Source organism: Hordeum vulgare, chromosome 4H, assembly GCF_904849725.1.
Source record: "Hordeum vulgare subsp. vulgare chromosome 4H, MorexV3_pseudomolecules_assembly, whole genome shotgun sequence".
NCBI lineage: Eukaryota > Viridiplantae > Streptophyta > Magnoliopsida > Poales > Poaceae > Hordeum > Hordeum vulgare.
This window is the reverse complement of record NC_058521.1, coordinates 190,490,271-190,512,711: the sequence shown is the minus strand read 5'-3', so window position 1 is coordinate 190,512,711 and position 22,441 is coordinate 190,490,271.

The following is a 22,441-nucleotide window of genomic DNA, read 5'->3' as shown; positions in this document are numbered from 1 at the left end:
TGTTATACGTGAGAGTGTAACAGGCTTCTCCCTAGTGCGGAGCATAGGGCTGCCACTAGGCGTGGGAGGGACCCCTCCGCGTCCTCAGGGAGCCTCGTCCGTATACAACTGCAACTCGTTATTACGTGAGAGTGTCACGGGTAGGGATGTCAATGGGTCAGGTTTGGAGCGGATGGAGCTGGTCCAAATCCAACCCCTGACTCATATCCCTACCCTCTATCCATCCACCAAAGTATCCATGGGCACAAAATGTGCCCATGCCCAAACCCGTTGGATATCCAGATATCCATGGAGCTCCATGGGCATAGAAAAATAAACATGAAGCCTTCCCAAAGATCAAATTAACTCTTCATTGTTTGTTAACTAAGATTAGGTTTAATAATTATGTTAGTGCAGTTGTGGGGTATTAGGGAAGATGGGTAAGACTTTGACCTACTCTGACTGCGAGTGACTTGGTTGGACATTTTCTTAGTTTAGTGTCACTACCATAGGGGCTCATGTGTCATATGGGTATCCACTTGATATCCATGGAGCAAAAATTAAAACTGTGCCCAACCCAGCTGTTCGTGGGTATCCATATCCACGGATCCATGGGCAGAAATGCGCTCCATACCCTTGCCCAACTTGGTCGGGTATCCACTGATATCTAGATCAATGGTTAAAATTGCCATCCCTAGTCACGCGGGGGGGGGGGGTGTATCCGGGAGGTCGCGAGGACGCTTTGGCCTTGCGAGTGTCCCTACCCCCGAGGCATAGGCGCCTAATTCCTTTTGGGTCATTGATAAACCCTGCTGACTTCTTCTTCTTCGGGAGTGAGGCAGGGTGTCTGCTGCCTTAGGAGGCTGCAAGGATAAGCTTCGGCCGGAGCGTCCAAGCGGGGGCTGACCGCCCAATGATACAAGCAAGGTAGAACGTTAGGGTTAGAAGTGGGTGCGATAGACACAATTGAAGGATGCGTAAATGAAAGCGGCGGGTGGGGAGTGCCCTAAAATCCTGGAGGCCACATGGCCCTGTGGGCGCCTTCGGATAGAGTGAGCCAAAAAGTTACTTGGTAGCAGCCAAAAATAAGTCACCTAGCGGCCATGCCTCTTAAGGTCCGAGGGCGCCATCGTCGCCCGATCTGCTCTTCCACAATCGCGACCCTCACGGGTCCGCCGTCTCCCGAGGCTCGGGACCTTCGCTTGACCCGAGCATCTCCTCCTCTTCCTCACCACGCCCCCGTAGGCAAGGAATGAGCATAGCCTGTTGGAGCCGTCGGTAGGTACCAACCGTGTTCCCCGGCCCAAAGGGCATGAGGGTGATGGTGCCCTGGCACACGCACCGATGGTTAGTTCGCCCTTCAGCTGTGACTCTGCCGATTGCGAGCGCTATGATGCAGATGTGGGGCCGATCAACCATGCCAACGACGGTGACTGCGATTGGTGATGCAAAGTAGTCCCCGCCTCGCACAACCTTGGCCTGTCGAAGTTTTTGGATTGCTCTCATGACGGACTCATGGGAGCTGGGCGGACGCGCGCTTTAGTGCACCCTCCGGTTGTGCTCGAGCGCCTCCCTCACCTCACTGGTCAGGCCGGGAACCTCCCTGGTGGGAGCCCCAGGCCTGACACAAGGGGGGCACCGAGCGCGCCTTCCTATGCGATGGGAGGCATGACCCCATCCCCAGGCATGGAGCCTGAAGTCCCAGGGTGCTCTGTGGGGACGAGCTGCTTCTCCTTCTTGCGTCGGTCCTCGCGAGGTAGCTCGTCTACTTCGTCGTTCGAGCGTTCCGCCGCCGCCGCGCGGTAGGCGCACTCGAGTGTATAAACTGCATCCTTCTCATCATAGGACATGGTGATGACACCGCCGCTCCCTGGGATCTTGAGGACGTTTTCTCCATGGTGGGTCACTACCATGAACTTGGCGAGATCCGTGTACCCAAGGATAGCGTTGTACGATAGGTAGATGTGCGCGACCTCGAAGACTATGATCTTAGTGTGGTAGTTCGTGCGCTCGGCGAAGGTGACTAACAGAGGCACGTGCCCCCTTACGTGACCCCTGAGAAGAGCTTGGTCAGCATAAGCTGTTCGAATGGAAGGTGGAGTGTCTCGAAGGTCTCAACCGAGAAGATGTTGAGCCAGGCTCCATTGTCGATAACGGTCTTGGTAACGAGGACGTTGCTGATGGTCGGGGTGCACATCATGGGGAGCTTGCCAGCCATGAACGAGCACCTGAGCTGATCACTTGGGTCAAAAGTGATGGTGGTCTGGGACCAGTTGAGGGGGCGCATCGCTTCAGGCTTCGGGAGAGCGGCATTCACCTCTCGGGCGAACTGCTTGAAGGCGCGGTTCCAGGACGGGGTCTGGACGCCGCCTAGGATGGAGGCCACCGCCCTAACCTCCTGGAAGCCCACAGCCCCATCATTCTGCATGTCTTCATTCCTCCTTCTGGGTGGCAGAGGCAGCCCAGCCTCACGAGGGCGAGCCTCACGAGGCTGACCGCGTCTTTGCCCCTCCTGAAGGTCATCGCGCCAGCGTTCGTCCCGAGCCTGGTCGCGCCAGCGGTCCTCCAGATGTTGTCCGCGCCAACGGTCTTCGTGACGCGTTACATGCCACCCGTGACGCGGCTCCCGGTCATCCCAGCGGCCTCCATTACGACCACCGCCACGCGCGGGTCCTCTGTCTCTCATCTGGGGTGCCTGCTGAACTGCTCGACATGGACTAGTCCGAGCTCGTGGCACTCGGAGGTATCATGGCCTCTGGTGCCATGGAAGGTGCACGTTGGCGCCCCTCCTGACGGACGCTCCCCCCTCGGGCGTGCTTTGCCTCAGGCTCGGCTGTGAGCACCGCCAGAGCCTTGCACTTCGTCTCCTTGGCCTTGGTCTTCTTCTCTTCTGGTTCCGCCGCCTCAGGCCCGAGGAGCGACACGTGACCTTCTTCAACCCTGGCACACTTCTTCAACCCAGATCACGACCTCGTCCGACGCCTTGGGGATCTAGAGGAGGATGGCCGTGAAGCACTGTATGAAATTGTGCATGGTCTCCCCCTCCTGTTGCTTGATGCGCCCAGGTCGTTCACGGTGGGAGCACGGTCGCGGGTGCCCTGGAAGTTGTCGATGAAACGTTTGTGTAGATCATCCCAAGAGGTGATGGACGCCCTTGGGAGGTTGAGGGACAAGACAACATGCCACTCTTGAGCGCCATGGGGAACCAACACGCCATGACCTTATGGCCCCCTCCTGCCGCCCTGATACTCAGCGTGTAGAGTTGCAGGAACTCGACCGTCTCCAGGGTGCCGTCGTAGCGCGTGGGTAGGTCGGGCTTGAACTTGCAGGGCCACACAGTTGGGTAGAGCTTAGGGGCGATGGCGAGGTTCCCCACTGGCCCGACGAGTGCAACGCGCGCGAAGGTGACCTGGTCCTGATGCTCCAATGGGTCTTCTTCTAGCGGGGCACGCTGGTGACATGGTATTAGCAACGCCAGGAGCGCGCGGGCGTCGGCGCGTGGCCGAGGAACCACCTGACAGCTTGCTTCATCTCCTGGCCTCGCCCTGGGTTTGCAAGGCCGGTCGCGGGGACGTGCTTCTTGTCTGGGCTCGGGGCGTGCGCCACGCTGCGGAGGTGGGGGTGGCGCTTCTTGCTCCTCATCGTTTACGAGGGATGGTTGGGGTCGAGACGAGCACGACAGCGCCGCAGGATCACAAGAAGCGGGGACGAGCTCCTCGATGCACTGGAGCCAGTCGTTATGGCGGTCAGGGGCGGGCCAATAGCGGAGCAGCTCGGCGGCCGTGGCAAGCGCACGCCGGCCATGCAACATCTCTAGCCGGGCACGCGAGGCCGACCCGGAAGCCCGGACGAGCAACGGAGTAGCAATGTGGCCGTCGGGCTTCTTGGGAACTAGCTAGGAGGAACCTAATTGTTCTTGAGCGTCGGGGCCCGTCGTGGCGTTCACCATGGGCGATGGTTACTGGCCTACGGCAGCGGGCCCACGGGCGCCGTGTGAGCAACGCGGGTGGCGTGGCGCTCGGCGCGAGCCCGATGAGTATCAGCCATCGGAGCGGCGAAGCTTGGTGAAGGCGGATCTTGGAGGAAACCTTGACACGCCCCCTACGTGGCGCGCCAAATGTAGGATTTCGGGCTCCGCAAAACCCTAAAGATTCAAACTCAGGGGCATGCACGAAGATCTCTCACGACTCGCCTCACCTAACTGACTACTCGCTCGGGATGGCAGAGAACTCACTCGATGGTGAGGAAGACACAAAACATGGAAGTTTACCTAGGTTCGGACCGCTGAGAAACGTAATACCCTACTCCTGCTTTGCTGGATTGCCTCTCATGGTGGTTGGTGGATGAACTAGTACAGTGTTCGAGGTCCTTCGAAGGATGGGTGGCCTTTGTGTGGTGCCAGTGGGCGAGTGCATCGATCAGAAACCCTATGAAGTAACATACTCTCTCTATATATAGTGGCGGCCCCGATCCTCTTCCCTTATCGTTTCGGCGGGTAGGGATCCCACAACGACCAATTTTGAAGGGGAACAGGGGAACATGCTTCCCCTTTCCAAAAGTAGTCTTCGCCTGCAAAGTGGTTGTCTGCGCAGCAGGGACGGGTCCACGGATGACGTCTGTCCTGCTGGCGGGCGGCGATGGCCTTGTTGCACCAGAAAGCAAACCTTTGGAAGATGCCTTGGGAACCCCGGTTCGTCCTTGCCCCTTTGCACTAAAGGGGAAACTGCTTCGTCCTGTTGCCTGCTTCTCGCTTGTCCTTCCTTCGTGTCATCCTTGACTCCTGAGGTCGGGTCTCGCCTTGGAATATCCGCCGCTCTAGAGGGTTCCTCCTGAGCCCCCCTACAGGTCTTGATGCTGCTCCCCTCGCGAGGCTTGGCCCCTCGCGAGGACATTGCCTTGAGTGGTGTCGTACCCGATTGTGCTTGCTTGATGAAGTGGGCCAGCCCTGGCCAACAGGCAGGCAGGTCTAGGTATCCCCATTCCTAGAACGCTGACACCTACATATTATGACATTCCCATAGCCATTCTGAGATATATTGACATGCAAATTCTATTGTCACTTCACATGACTAGTTCGTTCATCATCATATTGCTTTGCATACTCATATAGAGCTGACATAGTATTTGTGGCAAAGCCACCATTCATAATAGCATTTGTGGAAAAGCCATCAAATATCATATACTGAATACATGTCACACTAGATCATTGCACATCCTGGTACACCGCTAAGCCACCATTCATTACTTTGTTGAAACATGTCACGCTAGATCATTGCACATCCTAGTACACTACCAGAGGCATTCATATTGAGTCTTATCGAGCTTTCATCAGTTGTAAATAAATAAAAGTGTGATGATCATCATTATTAGAGCCTTTTCCTAGAGAGGAAATAAAGATGGGGGAGGCCAAATAAGCCAACAATAAAAAAAGGAGAATGAGAGAAAAAGAGAGAAGGGACTTTTATCCTTTACCACACTTGTGCCACCAAGTGGCACCATGTTCATCATGTAGATAGTCTCATGTTATATCATTCATATGATAGTGGGAATCAAAAAAATTAGAAACCTGGCTTGTATATTCTGATAACGGGCATACTCAAATGCCCGAGGTGTTCTTGAGCAAGAAAATTGGATGCACACCCCAACTAGCTTCAGTGGAGCTTTCCTACACTTATAGCTCTAGTTCATCATTTGCATGGCAATACCTACTCCTTGTGTCAATATCTATCAATGGGTATCTCCATAACCCGTTGGTACACCTAGTTGATACGAGATTATATTCTCCACTTTTCAACCCCTTTTAAACATACCACCTTACTCTATTCCACCTATATGCTTTGTCCAATGGTTCACGCTGATATATTGCTTGAAGAATAAAAATTTGATGTGTATTCAAAAGGTACGATCCAATTGCCTGTCTTGGGCACCGTAGTGCTTGGCATTTCTAGTTATGTGGTAAAGATGGATCCCTGCCTTGCTAATATAATAAAGATGCATAGGGTTGAAATAATCTTTGAGGATCGTACAATTTGAAAAATTAATTGTTTTGCTGCTTATACTTATCAATATTGTTGTGTTAATATTTATTCATTCATCGTTTCTCAATGAGCTTAAATGCATAAGAATACATCATGGATAGCATGTCACATCAAAAACATTGTTTTTATCATTTACCTACTAGAGGACGAGCAGGAATTAAGCTTGTCGATGCTTGATACGTCTCCAACGTATCTATAATTTTTTATCATTCCATGCTATTATGTTATCATTTTAAAACACTTTTTATGCACTTATGTAACAATTTATATTATTTTTTAGAACTAACCTATTGACCAAGTGTCGAGTGACAGTTGCTGGTTTGTGCATGTTTTCCCACTTTTCGGTTCTAATACCAAACAAGCCCAATTGGCCTGAAACTTTTTGTGAATTTGTTCTTGACCAAAAAAAGACCGTGGAGAATCGAAAGAAGGACGGCGGGCGCACGAGGCCCCTACAAGCCAAATGGGTGCTGCCTAGGGCTCCCTCGTGGCTCTGTGGACTCCATTCTCTAGCCTATAAATTCTTATCTAATCTAAAAACTTTGATGGAGTCCCGAAACACTATTTACACCACCGCAAGTGTCTGTTATGATGGGAGGCCATCTAGAGCTCCGTTTCAGAACTGTGCGGGAGGGGGATCGATCACGGAGGGCTTATTCATCAATCTTGCTGTCATCATGATGATGTGTGATTACTTCACCATAGACCTACGGGTCCATTGCAGTACCTAGATGGCAATCTCTCTATTTGATCTTCAATACAGTGATCATCACATCTTCACTTTGATCCATATGATGTAACTCTTTTGTATGGTGCGTTTGTTGGGATCCTATGAATTATGGGTTTATGTTTGGATTATTCATGATAAATATATAAGTCTCCTCTAATACTTCCTCAGTCCCAAAATAAGTGTCTTAAACTTGATATAATTTTGTATTAGAGTTAGTATAAAGTTGAGACAATTATTTTAGGACTGAGGGAGTATATAATATGATTCTTATGTGCACGATTATGATAACTTCATATTTCTCTCCGCAACTGAAATATTTTAGCCAACTAGATTGATATTTCTTGAGTGAGAGAGGTGCGATGTAGTAGGTTCAACCTGGCAAGTTTCTATATCCCTCTGACACAAGGGGACAAGTTGTATCTTTGTGTTACTACTACTAAGGGTAAAACTATGGGGTTTATTCATATTTGTTGAGTTTACTTTGTCTACATCATATCATCTTACTCCAAGCATTACTTCGTTTTTCCTGAACTTAATACGTAGAGAAGCAAGCATACAAGTAATCTTGAAGTGAAGTAATAGTAATAGGTACAGGCAGGCATTGGCCTATTTGTTTATAGACGTGATGCCTATATTTACATGATCATTGCCATGAAAATCGCATAGCTATCCGCTCTTCTATAAATTTACCAACAGTGATTTCTTTACCCACCGTGTGCTATTTTTATGGGAGATGTCACTAGGGAAAGCTATGATGATTTTTGTTCCTTGGTTGGGCGGTTCTCAATCCATTAGGGAATGCTGCTTGTGCATCCAAATCCTAAACCCAAAGTTGTGCCAAATGAGTCCACCATACCTACCCACATGTGGTATTTCAACGCCGTTCCAAGTAAATTTGCAAGTGCCAACTCTAATTTTCAAAATAAAATTATGTGTTGTTCACCGATACCGCTCATGAAGCGGCGAGGGATGACTAGTATCTTCCATGTTAAACAGGTTATTCTCAAGATGAGTGTTTATTCACTTGTCATTGCATGAGAGTATGGCGATAATAGGGATGCTGAGTCCCAAAAAGATTTTTTTTTATTTTATGCTGTCAAATAATAAATTCCTTGAAAAGTGTTGGTATGGACGATACACGTGGATATGGCTAGCTGTGGAATGTGAAAGAATGGTGGAAAAGGAATAAACTTTATTTTCAGTTTGGGAACCGCCTATAATTTGTTTAGCGTGGAGGATATTGGAAACTCTTAGTTGTTCTCTTTGACAAGAAAAGCATGCCACCCTAAAAAACTTTATCTCTATGTTTTTTTACTTTGAGCTATGGCACCTCTACAAATGCATGCTTCCCTCTACGAAGGGCCTATCTATTTACCTTATGCAATTTTTATTTTTGAATTTGAGTCTGCATCTTTCCTTATAAATACCCAACTAAGGAACACCATTATCACACTTGAGAATTGGATTGAGTTAATATTTTAGTGTGTTGCATGAATGGATAAATGATAGTGCGTGATGGGCTAGGGATAACGTTCTTTAGCATTGATATATTGAAAGACTTGGTTGCTTGGTGATATACTTGAGTATTGAAATCTTCATGTCAAATTATAGACTATTGCTTTGCATCATCTACAAGTCCATATGTCCATGCTGAAAGAAAAATAATTTGATGAACATGAGATACAACATTCCACAATCAAAAATTCTTTTTTATCATATACCTACTGGAGGACGAGCAGGAATTAAGCTTGGGGATGCTGATACGTCTCCAACATATCTATAATTTTTTCTTGTTCTATGCTCTTATGTTATCATTCTTGGATGTTTTATAATCATTTTATAGAAATTTTATATCCTTTTTTGGGACTAACCTATTGACATAGTGCCTAGTGTCGGTTGTTGTTTTTTTTGCGGTTTTTTTCCTTCACAGAAAATCCATATCAGATGAGGTCAAATTGCCATGAAACTTTACAGAGATTTTTTGTGGACCATAAGGAAACTTGTGGGCCAAGATTGCGCACCAGCCAAGGCCAAGGGGGTCACTAGAAACCACAGCGCGATAGAGGCCCCTGGTGCGACCTAGTGTCTAGTGGGTCCCTGTGGAAGGTTCTACACGACCTCTGAGCTCTATAAATAACCCAATATTCTAGAAACCCTAAAATAGTCGACGAAAAATCGTTTCAGCCACCCAAGTTCTAGAGCCACGATAACTAATCTAGAGCCTTTTCCAGAGAACAACACGATCATGGAGGGGTTCACCACTCCATTGGTGTTCCTCCCATGATGTGTGAGTAGTTCATATCATACCTACGGGTCCGTAGGCAATAGCTAGATGGCTTTTGTCGGGGACAACACCTATGGGAACCTCCAAGGATCCCTTGATCATTCGGCAGGGAGAGGGGTGGCGCCAAGAGCAGAGCTAGCGATCAGCACGGGGAACTTTTCTACCCAGGTTCAGGCCGCTTAGTGCGTAAAACTCTACTCCTCCATTATTTGTTGTATTAGGTGTTTGTTGTAGCATTACGTGTTAAAGTGATTACTTACTAGACATTGCCCAAAGTGTCCAACCCCTTATAACTGAGCCTTGGGCCTCCATTTTTAGGCAAAGGGGTCACCAACAATGCTCAACAGTGGGTTCACGAGCTACACAGTGAACAAGGTTCACTTTTATCCATCTACCGCGTGTCAGGGGCATTAAATGCATCGACAGTCTTCCTGACCTGCATCGGGGCGGTATTGATACGTACTCGGGTGTTTTGACACCTGGGTGTTGCATTGGCGCATGAGGGATGCATTGGCGCAGTGGTAGCGGTGACACTGTGGCAGGAGGGAACACCCGTTTGGCAAACGGGGCTTGCCGGACTAGTGCCGTTCCCAGTGGCCTAGCATGTCTTCCCGACAAGGAAGGCTTGGCGGGGCCTTGTCTATCTTCCCGGCAAGCAAGGCCTGCAGGGGCCTTGGATATCTTCCCGGCAAGGAAGGCCTGCCGGGGCCTTGGATGTCTTCCCGGCAAGGAGGACTTGCTGGGGCTTGTAGCTTAGACTTGTTACTCACACCCTTGGAAGCGTGTGGTCTTGGTGAGCTTGCAGATTAATCTCCCATAATCCTTCGTCGTGCCTTGCCATCAAAGGGGTTGCCGCCGCCCATGCACAAGTCTGGGGCACAGGAGACCCGAGTCCTCAGTGCACTGACAGATTTCTCTCTTGTTTTGTTTCTCAATACAATGGCCTCTTGGAGATCCATATGATGTAACTCTTTCTTTGGTGGTGTGTTTGTTGGGATCCAATGAATTGTGAGTTTATGATCAGATCTAGGAAAACATATTCATGCTTGATTATTATAGTCTTATATTTGTTCTCTGATAATTGGTTTTTTCTGGCCAACTGGATCTTTTATCTTGCAATGCGAAGAGGTGCTTTGTGATGGGTTCGATCTTGTGGTGCTCAATTTCAGTGACAGAAAGAGTCATGACACACATGTATCGTTGCTATTAAGGATAAAACAAAGGGGTCTATTCCTACATGAATAGATCTTGTCTACATCATGTCATTGGTCTTAAGGCATTACTTCGTTTCTCCATGAACTCAATACACTAGATGCATGCTCGATAGCGGTCGATGTGTGGAGCAATAGAAGTAGATGGAGGCAGAAGTCATTCTATTTATGTTGCACATGATGCCTATATACATGATTATTGTCATGAATATCATCAAAATTATTTGCTTTTGTATCAATTTCCCAAGAGTAATTTATCTAACCACCGCTTGCTATTTTCTCGAGAGAAGCCACTAGTGAAACCTACGGCGCCCTGGTCTACTTCACATCATTTATTTGCAAGCTCTACTTTGCTATTTGCTTTTCTACTTTATTTGCTCTTTTTTCAGATCTGTATTATCAAAAAAGGCAAAAATACCTTGTTGCGTTCTATTTGCTATCACACTTATTTGTATCTATAAATCTATCCTTACTTTACCCTTGAGGGATTGACAACCCCTCTACGCATTGGGTGGCGAGGATTTGCTATTTGTGTGCAGGTGTTGCTTACATAATCTTTTGGATATTCCTACTAGAATGATACCTTGGTTTATTAGCTAAGAGAAATACTTTTTTTGGCTGTGCTACATCACCCTTTAAGCTTGGAGGCAAACCAACGCACCTGCAAGGAACGTCAATACCCCATTGTCTCCACGGATATTCATAGCAAGAAATAAATCAAGTGCTCTCAAATTCGTAAAAGTATTCAATCCGATAGAACGAAATCTCAAAGGGAAAACTCAATTCATCACAACAAGATAGAGAGGGATAAACACCATATTATCCAACTATATTAACAAAGCCTGTGATACATAAGGATCACGCCATCTGAAGAACATCAGAGAGAGAGAGAGAGATTAAACACATAGATACTGGTAGAAACCCGCACCCACGAGGGTGGACTACTACCTCCTCATCATGGTGGCCATAGGCACGATGAATATGGCCTTTGGTGATGATCTCACCCTCCGACGGGGTGCCAGAACGGGCTCCCGATTGGTTTTTCATGGCTGTAGAGGCTTGCGGTAATAGAACTGCCGATCTAGGATTATTTCTGGTTTTTTTTATTTATAGGATTTTTTGGCGTCGGTCTCATGTCAAGACGGGACTCGAGGAACCCACTAGGTACCATGGCGTGCTTGGGGGGCTGGCACGCCGTGGTGCCTAGCGGGCACCAAGGGTCCCCCCCTCTGGTGGTTCTTTCCTCCAGTAATTCTCTTTTCTTCCTAAAAAAATTTCAAAAAGTTTCATCCGATTCCGAGAACTTTTATTTGTGCACAAAAAACAACACCATGGTAGTTCTGCTAAAAACAACATCAGTTCGGGTTAGTTCCATCCAAATCATACCAAACCATATAAAATTATTGCAAACATGGCATGAATACTTCATAAATTTTAGATACATTGGATACGTATCACTTGTCTCTTTCCCATAGATGTGTCTTGTACTCTATATTGATTCTCTGGAAAATAATGCTTTTGACACCTATGATAAGATGAAAAAGGTATTTGGGCGACACAAAATACAAACTATTGAACCAGCTATACTAGTGTGCCACCGCCAAACTGAGTTAGTTAAAAAGGCTAGAACTAGTATGCAGTCTAATTTTAGGGGAGTGTTCAACTCTACCTCCAAGATCCACGGGAATGTCATGTTATGCAATAGAAGGCTTGATATCATAGAAAAAATCTTGATATTCTTGGTGGTAGAGGAAATAGAGTTACAAATGATATTACACCCCTTATGAACAAATATGACAACACTTCACACCATGTAATATCCCTAGCTCTATAATAATTCTTGGTGCTAGAGGAAATAGAGTTATCTTAAGAAAAACTATTTCTACTTTGTGATAGTGTGCGATAACATGATTATTGCCTCTATAATAATTTTGTTTTTATGTTTACTTAGTGTTTGTGCCAAGTAAAGCTTTTGGGATGATTTGCATGATTTGTGCAAAAACATAAACTTTGATGCCCAGTGCAAAATTTCTCTGATTTTAGTAGAACATGTTTTTAAGATGAATTTCTGACACGGTACTGATATACAAATTTTTCAGGTCATCCTAATTGTTCAGAATGTTAGGAGTTACCGAAATGTAACAATTAAATATATTAATACATTTTGTTCTGTTTCAAATAGATTCTATTTTTGCATGTATAGTTTGCTTGTTTTCATTATGCTATGGATTATATCGGAGGTATCATCCATGGAGAAGTTAGAATACATTACCTTATGCTAAAATAAAATAATAATCAATTCATAACAATACTTAAAAGTGTTTATTATATTGCCTATACTAATGGATCTCACGAAATTTTGTTGAGTTTTGTGTGATTGAAGTTCTCAAGTTTTGTGTATTATCTCGATGGACAAAGGAATGAGAAGTGGCAAGACCCTAAGTTTGGGGATGCCCAAGGAACCCCAAGGTAATATTCTTGGAATACTCAACCGTCTAAGCTTGTGGATGCCCCGGGAAGGTATCCCCTCTTTCGTCTCAAGCCATCGGTATGTTACTTGGAGCTACATTTTTATTCGACACATGATATGAGTTTTGCTTGGAGCTTCATTTCCTTTTGTTTACTTTTACTTTCAATTTCCCATAATAATTTTTTGTTGCACACACCTATTTGCTAGAGATACACCATCATCATAATTTGTTAGAATACTCTATGTGCTTCACTTATATCTTTTGAGCTTAGCGGTTCCTCTAGTACTTAACTTATATCTTTTTGAGCACGGTGGGATGTAGAGTTTATAGAAATAATATGCTCTCGTTCCTCACTTATCTTTGGTTGAGAGTTAGTAAATAGTGGCGGTAATTTTCATGGGTCATAAAACTAGATAAAAAATAATGAGGGTTCAATAAGTGATAATTAAAACCATCATGTAGCATAGATAGAGAAGGTGTTGTCAATGATATCTATGTGGTGGTATTGAAAGGTGTGAGTGCATAATCATTAATTCAGAGAGGTGTTGATATGAAGAGATGTTAAAACTTCTTGAACATCTGAAAATTTAAAAGAGCATGGTGATGATGTGTGAGCATTCTATTACTCGTTGAATACCTAGTGTTGTTTCGAGTCCGAGTCGCGTGATGGTTAATTCCTACCAACCCTATCCCACGGGACATGCCAGTAGTATTTTGTTTGTGATAAGACTAATAAAACTTCGCAATAAGGATATGTGTTCTTTATTACTAATGTGACACCATGGACATACGCAGCCTCACCTCCTCATATTTGATAGCCTCTCCAGTACCGCGCATAGCCCATTCTCAGCTCGAGGATTGATGCAACATTTGTCGGTGAATCCATACCCCGTGACACGATACGCTCCGTTGCACATAATCCTTATTATATCCTCCTAAAAACAGCCACCATACCTACTTTCGAATTTCGGGCTCCGCAAAACTCTAAAGATTCGAACTCAGGGGTGTGTACAAAGATCTCTCGCGGGCTTGCCTCACCAAACTCGCTACTCGCTGGGGATGACAGAGAACTCACTCGATGGTGAGGACGACACAAAACACGGAAGTTTACCCAGATTTGGGCCGCTGAGATGTGTAATACCCTGCTCCTGCTTTAGTGGATTGCCTCTCGTGGAGGTTGGTGCATGAAGTAGTACAGTGTTCGAGGGCCTCCGGAGGCTGGGTGGCCTTTGTGTGGTGCCAGTGGGTGAGTGCATGGATCTGATCCCCTATGAAGTAACCTACTCTCTACATATTTAGTGGCGTCCCCGGTCCTCTTCCCTTATCGTTTCGGCGGGAAGGGCTCCCACAACGGCCATTTTTGAACGGGAACAAGTGAACATGCTTCCCGTGTCCAAAAGTAGTCTTCGCCTGCAGAGTGGCTGTCAGCGCAGCACGTACGGGTCCAGGGATGAAATCCGTCCTGCTAGTGGGTGGCGATGGCCTTGTTGCACCAGAAGGAAACCTTTGGCAGATGCCTTGGGATCCCCGGTTCATCCTTGCCCCTTTGAACTAAAAGGGAAACTGTTCCGTCCTCCTGTCTACTGCTCGCCTGTCCTTCTGCCGCATCATCCTTGACTCGTGAGGCCGGGTCTCTCATCGGAATATCCGCCGCTCCAGAGGGGTCCTGATGAGGCCCCCCTGCGGGTCTTGATGTTGCTCCCACCTCGCGAGGCTTGGCCCCTCTCGAGGACCTTGCCTTGAGTGGTGCCGTGTCCGATTGTGATTGCTTGATGAAGTGGGCAGCCCTGGGCCACATGGAGGCATGTCTGGGTACCCCCATTCCGAGAACGTCGATAGTAGCTCCCGAGCCCAAGGCGTGCTCGCGCCGCCTTTAGTTGAAGCCTTGGTGCGTCTTTAGGCACCGCAGGCCCTACATGCCAGTGGGTCTGGCTAGTGCGTGTCATGCGGCTGATGTCAGGTCTCCCTTGCCTTATGTCCCCACCTGAGCTATGAGGAACCGACTCATTACTTCGGGCCGTTATTGATTTCCTTTCTCCCGCACTCGTTGTACCTCCTCGGTCTCCAAATCCAACCGGCGTCTCCCAGATCGAGCACCGGGCCGTTTCCTTTCTGGTTCAGCGATGGAACCCGCCGGGAAGCACAAGCCAGAGACGCAAGGTCCTGCCCCGGTTCCTTCGCTCCTGGAGTGCGCCCTCTCCAAAGATGTGGATCTTACCCCCGTGCTCCCATGGACGGTGGCCGAGTCCAACGAGCACGGGCGGACACTAATCTGGCCCGGCGCCACAGCAAAGTGGCCCACGTCTGATGACCCACAAGTATAGGGGATCAATCGTAGTCCTTTCGATAAGTAAGAGTGTTGAACCCAACGAGCAGCAGAAGGCTCTGATAAACGGTTATCAGCAAGGTAATAACTGCAAGCACTAAAAGTAGCGGTAACAAGTGATGGTGTAGCGAGGTGAAACATAACAAGCAAAAAGTAATAAGTAACAAGTAGTAGCAATGGTGCAGCAAGTGGCCCAATCCCTTTTGTAGCAAGGGACAACCCTGAACAAAGTCTTATAGGAGGAAAAACGCTCCCGAGGACACACGGGAATTTCTGTCATGCTAGTTTCATCATGTTCATGTGATTCGCGTTCGTTACTTTGATAGTTTGATATGTGGGTGGACCGGCGCTTGGGTACTGCCCTTACTTGGTCAAGCATCCCACTTATGATTAACCCCTCTCGCAAGCATCCGCAACTACGAAAGAAGAATTAAGACAACGTCTAACCATAGCATTAAACTAGTCGATCCAAATCAACCCCTTATGAAGCAACGCATAGACTGGGGTTTAAGCTTCTGTCACTCCAGCAACCCATCATCTACTTACTACTCCCCAATGCCTTCCTCTAGGCCCAAATATGGTGAAGTGTTATGTAGTCGACGTTCACATAACACCACTGGAGGAAAAGACAACATACATCATATCAAAATACCGAACGAATATCAAATTCACATGACTATTATCAGCATGACTTATCCCATGTCCTCAGGAACAAAAGTATCTACTCACAAAGAATAATCATAATCATGATCAGAGGTGTAATGAATGGCATCAAGGATCTGAACATAAACTCTTCCACCAAGTAATCCAACTAGCATCAACTACAAAGAGTAATCAACACTACTAGCAACCTTACAAGTACCAATCGGAGTCGCGAGACGAAGATTGGTTACAAGAGATGAACTAGGGATTGGAGAGGAGATGGTGCTGATGAAGATGCCTCCCCTCCGACAAGAGGAGCGTTGGTGATGACGATGGCGATGATTTCCCCCTCCGGGAGGGAAGTTTCCCCGGCAGGATCGTCCTGCCGGAGCTCTAGATTGGATCTACTCAAGTTCCGCCTCGTGGCGGTGGCGAAACCACGAAAAAGCTCCCAATTGATTTTTTCTGGAATGAAACCGTTCATATAGCAAAAGAGGGGGGCTAGTGGGTCGTCAGGGAGCCCACAAGCTTGCTAGCCGCCACCAGGGGGTGGCGGCTACCAGGCTTTTTGCGCCCTGGTAGCTCCCCTCTGGTACTTCTTTCGCCCAGTATTTTGTATATAATCCCAAAACATTCCACGTAAATTTCCAGGGCATTTGGAGATGTGCAGAATAGTGGACTAAGATTTGCTCCTTTTCCAGTCCAGAAATCCAGCTGCCTGAATTGTACCTCTTCAAATAAACCTTGCAAAATAAGAGAGAAAAGGCATAAATATGGTACCACAAAGTAATATAACAACCCATAAAGCAATAAATATCAACATGAAAGCATGATGCAAAATGGACGTATCAGCGTCGCAGTTCCCCCATCTCCGGATGCCGTTGAAGCCGACGGCGGGGACGATGACACCATTGATACCGACGACAAGCCCCCTGAAGATGGTGCGACCGGAGGCGCCGGTTCCTCCTGATTTCCCCCCTGTTTTTGGCCTGCAATGCACATCGTGCCTCGTCAAGGCATCAAACTCATTTGCATTTTCCAGAACATGTTAAGGCTTGTAATAACTGGCTGACTACTTGAATGTTTTCTTCGCCTCGTTTCTTTCATGTTTGTTGTGATGCTCTGCGTCGGCAGGGCTCGGCCCGCGCAAACCTCAGCCGCCATTGAACCGACTAGATTCCAGGACGGCCCAAGAGGTGAGGCGCTACGGGTCCAGTTAGGTTCCTGAGTCACGATGCTCAGGAGTTCCCCTTGACATGCGAGCAACCCTCATGAGGGCAACGCAATGAGGATTTTGAAGCTTCAAAACACCTTTAGCACTCTGCGTCGGCAGGGCTCGCCCTGTGCGTACCTCCGCCACCATTGGACCGACCGGATACCAGGACGTCCCAACGGGGAAGGGGCTACGAGCATAGTTAGGCCCCTGAGTCGCGATGCTCAGGAGTCACCCTTGATGTACGAGTGACGCCAATGTTTGTGGGGACCCCGATTTACGAGTCAAGATCACCGAATGAACATGCTCCGTGATCCCAGAGATCAATGCTCACCGAACACACACGTACTGAATATTAACAGTCTTACATCCATACATATTGTTTGATACAACAAATGACCATTGCGATCAAGTCTTACAGATATAGCGCCTGGAGGGCCAACACACCAAATTGGACCAATAGCGGAAATATCGGTCGAAAGCGTGAAACCATGCCATCAACTTTAACCTACAGGCATTCTGGTTGGGAAGCGTCCTAGCTCGCAAGAACGTCACTGAGTTACTCTTCACCATATCCTGTTCTCTCATACCTGGTCAATGAAATAACCAGTGGCAAGCCAATGACTACTTTGAATGTACTCGCAAACAGCCCATGATATGAACAATGCAGGTAGTAAACTAACAAGTAATATGCATCTTTGGTGGGTAACATCTTATCTATGAATAAACTTGATCATTGATATGCATCATAAAATAGTTGTTGATTTGAAGATCAGGTTATAGATATCAACATATCTATCAATGGCTGAATACTCCGGATTCGCCCTATATGCCAAGTCACCGAACTTGGTCATATCAACTCTTTCATGTTAACTTCATTTACCACACACTCACACACACACTTGGTTTATGCGGAAACGACTGGACGTAGTTTAAGCAGCACCACCCAACTGTCCTTGACCGTTGACACGGCTATTGGAATAGTTTTACACTCTACAGAGGTAGTACGCTAGACCCACGAGATCCAGAAAACTTCCCTTTCATTCACGAATCGCGGTATATAACATACCTAAGGTAAGTACCCGATCAATGCCTTTCCCCTGACGATACTAGACAAAGAGGTACACTCGATTGGTACCCAGCCCACATGTTGTACGTCTTACGAGCACCAACTCTGGATAGTATCAACCATGCGGGGACCAACGGTGTGCCTGGAACACGTAAAAACGTCATAGTCTGCCTACCTGGCACGACCCCATCAAGAGAGTGACCACACATCACTCCCGCCACTAGTAATGTGGCTCTTTGCTAGCACCGACCAGAGTAATCAACACGGCCCCGTCCCATAAAGCGGTAACGTGGTCGTACATGTAAGGTTGGGACGGTCGACACATCATAAATATAATCCCATTTCCGAAACCATACTCACACAAATATCCGGTGCACCACTTCACCAAAAGTGGCCACCTAACTCATCATCACCCTCGGGCATTAGTGGGACCCGACGAGGTTTTCATAACCTTGGTTTTATGTCATCATCATGCTCATGCTAATACTATTCTAACTTTACTTGTCAACATGATATTAGCCTGACCCTCATAGGTGGTAGGATCAAGCTCGGTGCATGTGCTCCGGGGGAGCCATCGGTAACATGACTTCAATGATTTACCGGTGCTATGATCATATGCCACGGAAATATTTGCTATACTAGCATGCATTAGAAAATATGCTCAGTCATGGTCAAAGGGTTGGTTGCCTTGCTCACATAAGTCCTCGGGGTCTTCGAGGTCTTCCGCTCCAACTCCGAGTATTCCATCTACCATCAACTATCGTTGGAAACAACCACGGTAAGGCACACAGCAGGCAGAAATAAAAGTGCTGCATAAATAGAAGTTATATTTTTCTTGGACCTCTCTGGTCATAACCAAATACCTGAAGCTTGCATTGGAGGTTTGGATCACCAGAGAATTCTGAATGGACGAATGGAAGAATAGGTGATCTTAAAGGAAGTCTACAGGAAATATCATGATAAAAATGAGTGGAGGCACTCATTTAATAGAGTATAATTTTAGAAATATTTAGGAAATGGTTTTACTAGATTTGGAGTTGGCATGAATATTCTAGGGATTTTATAACATGGAATAAATAGCATAAGGGAGCTATTTATTTATTTCAATGGAAATATGTCATACAAAAATGTTGACCAAGGCTTCAAAAATAGGATATGATATTAGAAGACTCTGAAATTTGGAATTACTCCATTTCGAGTTGATTTGAACCCCATAGGGTTTTTGAAAGGTGGGGCTAAACATATCCAAATCTGTATTTAAATATAAATACAGTATAAAAGTTGTTTGCAAAAATGTCCAAACCACACCTCTCGATAGATCTTGTTTTTAGGGACCTGCAGAATTTTGGATCATCAAATTTGGATCTAATATGAATTTATTATGGATTTTACAAGTTTCAGACAACAGAAAAAAGGTGGAAAATGGAGGGGGCGTTATCCTGTGCTCTGGGCGTTAGATACGCCTTCGGGCCGGCCCAGCCACTAGCATGCGCCAGCAACGGCCATTCCAAAGGTGCCCACATGAAAATACGCCTACGGAAGGGGGAGGTGCAACGCGCCGAACGCGCCTCCACTTATCTTGGCCGATGGGCCCGGCCGACGTCCTAGAGGCTGACTAGTGGGGTCGCCGGCCCCACTGCAGGCACTTCTTCCTCCTCACGCGCTCCCGCGTGCCCCGACATAGGAGGGAAGGCCCGACGCGCCGGCGGCGCTTCCCGGCGGCTTAGACCAGCTCTGGTAGCGCACCGGCCGTTGGTGCGCTCGGGTGGACCTCTCGGGTCCGACCAGGGGGTAAGCACCCTACAGAGGAGCGCCAAGGAGAGGGGATTCTAGCCGCGATGGTGGCCGACGACGGCGAGCGTGGGCAGGCTGCGTCGGGAGGGGAGAGAGGGAGATCGGTTGAGGGGGAGCTTCGAGGGAACGAGGGGGACGCCACAGGGTTCCTGAACAGAGGGAAGGGGCTCAGGAGAGCTGGAACTTTGGTGAGGCCGAGGCAGGCATTCAACGGCCATTGAAGTGAAGGAGATCTCGAGAGGGGGATTGGGGAGGTTCGGGAGGTTGCTTGGAAGGGAGGGAATAAGAGGTGAGGCAGCAAGGGCTTAGGGAAGGCTCAAAAGGACAGGGGAGACGAGAAAGATCTTGGATGCTCCCTGGTGCTGTTTGGGCACGGTGGCCACATGTTCCTGATCCACCTTGGGTGCATCTTGGTGTCGGGGAGGGCTTGGACCGGTCAAAAGGGAGGGCCCTGGCCTGCTAGGACACGCGGCCATCGATGGACTCGAGCTGTAGCAGAAGAAAAGGATGCACAGTACTGTTGTTGCATGCTGCCAGCATGGTCACCATGGCCACTCGTGTCCATAGGGCTGCTATGACCAGTCAAACATGTTAAACACGTAAGGCACACATGCAGGAAGGTAACTCTGGATTTTGGTTGCATCTGGGCTGGTTTTAATTTGTTTTGTGTGAGGTTAGGATTCCAGCAGAAAACTTGGGGCTAGCAAAAGTGGTTTCCATAGGGGGAGACTTGGGGTGAAACCATGTCTAGCATCATCTGGTATAGAAAGATTACACCACTGCAAAGTTTTAGCTCAAGCAAGGCAGGGTAGCTAGCGCTTGCTGTACAAAGCTATATTTTAGCCAGAAATGAATTTGGAGATGTGCTGCTCATTGTCCCCACAGGAGCATGCCATCTCTTGGCTTGAAATGATGCCTTGGAATGCTAGGGGCCCTTTGGAAAGAGATGGGGGCTTTGTCTTAAGCAGAAGTGGGGCAAGAGGGGTAAAAATGGTGATCCTAGGGTGGAAATGATAAGTAGTTACATGGAGCCTCTCTCCAATAATTGACCAGTGGCCATGGAAATGTTACTCGGGGTAAAATTTAACTATATGAAGCTTTGGTAGAAAGTTGAGCTCAAGAGTTAAAGTGGAAGGGGCCAAAGTAGCCAATAAAGTGAATGCACACAAGGTGTTTGAAGAGTGTCAGAGCTACCAGATGGACTTCAATGGATATGGAACTTAACAGGATCAAATAATAGATGGAAATTGGCTTGGACATTAAATTTGGGATTTGGTGGACAAGGTTTCCAATGTAGACTTGGAAAACCCATGAAACGGGCAGAAATAGCTTTCTTCTTACAAAACTATTCAAATCAATTCCCACAAATCCAATATTTGGTGTGGAGGAATTATTGGAGCATCAAAAGTTTGGGGTCAAATGGAGAAACTTTATAATGTAAAGTTTCCCAAAGTCAAAATCAACACAAAGGGTTTTATCCTTGATGCACCACTTGGTGTGGTTGCATTATTGGAGTATCAGAACTTGCCTACGTAATTTGAGCACATTTGGAGATACTTGACAATGTCGAGTTGCTCAAATTTGGATCTAGATAGATAGGGTTTTAGAACTATTAGGGGAAGCAATTCAACTTGGAATGAGGTGAAACTTGGCAAGATCATCAAATATATCATTGGTGACATGCTTTAAATTTACTGGAATTTGTTGAGAATATTTCTTATAGAAATATTCCAAAAGCTTGAAATAGGAAGGAAGGGTTTTGATGGGGTTTGCCCAATACTTTGAACAAGACCATGTGTTGAAACTCATATATATGGAATATATATGTCCACTGAGTTTCCCTAAATTTTCTCAAACATTTTGAAAGCAATAAAAATAACTTTCCTTCATAATAGACCATTTCTGGCCTCACTTGAAGGAATTTAAATAAAATAGTAAAATAACTTTTAAAATAATAATATTGTGGTTGTGCGAAGTCATTTTGATATTGGGTTTTCAATAAAATAATTGATGCAAAATAAATTCCCTCATTTGAGGACTTGTAGTACAAATCCCATCTCAAGGGTTTTGAAAGCTTAGCTCAAAGAAGTGCTTTTTGGTGAAATTAATATTTGGTAAAAATAGTTTCTGGTCCTAAACACATGGCATGGTCATTAGGTAGGAGTTTTGAGTTAGGGAAGTGAGTCTGGATACTAACGTGAATTATTGAGAGTCAACACAAGCATACCAGCAAGCAAACAAACAATAGTCACTTCAAGCATCACAAGCATTCACAAAAGAAATTAATTGGTCCTAATTTTTGAACTAAGAAAATTAGTCAGGAAAGCTAAGCACAGGGTGTTACAATGTCCCTCCTAAGAAACTGACAATTTGAGACTCCTGAACTCCTTTAGTACTCTGCGTCGGCAGGGCCCGCCCCGCGCGTACCTGTGCCGCCTTTGGACCGCCTGGGAGGCCCAGGAGGGAAGGGGCTACGAGCGCCGTTCAGGCTCCTGAGTCGCGATGCTTAGGAGTCCCCTTTGACGTACGAGTCACTCCAATGTTCTCCCTAAGAGATTTTAAGTAGCTTGTTGAGCGCGCTAGGCTCTGCATCGGTAGGGCCCGCCCAACGCGTTCCTCCTCTGTCGTTGAACCGACCGGATTCCAGGACGGTCCAAGAGGGAAGGTGCTACGGGCGCAGTTAG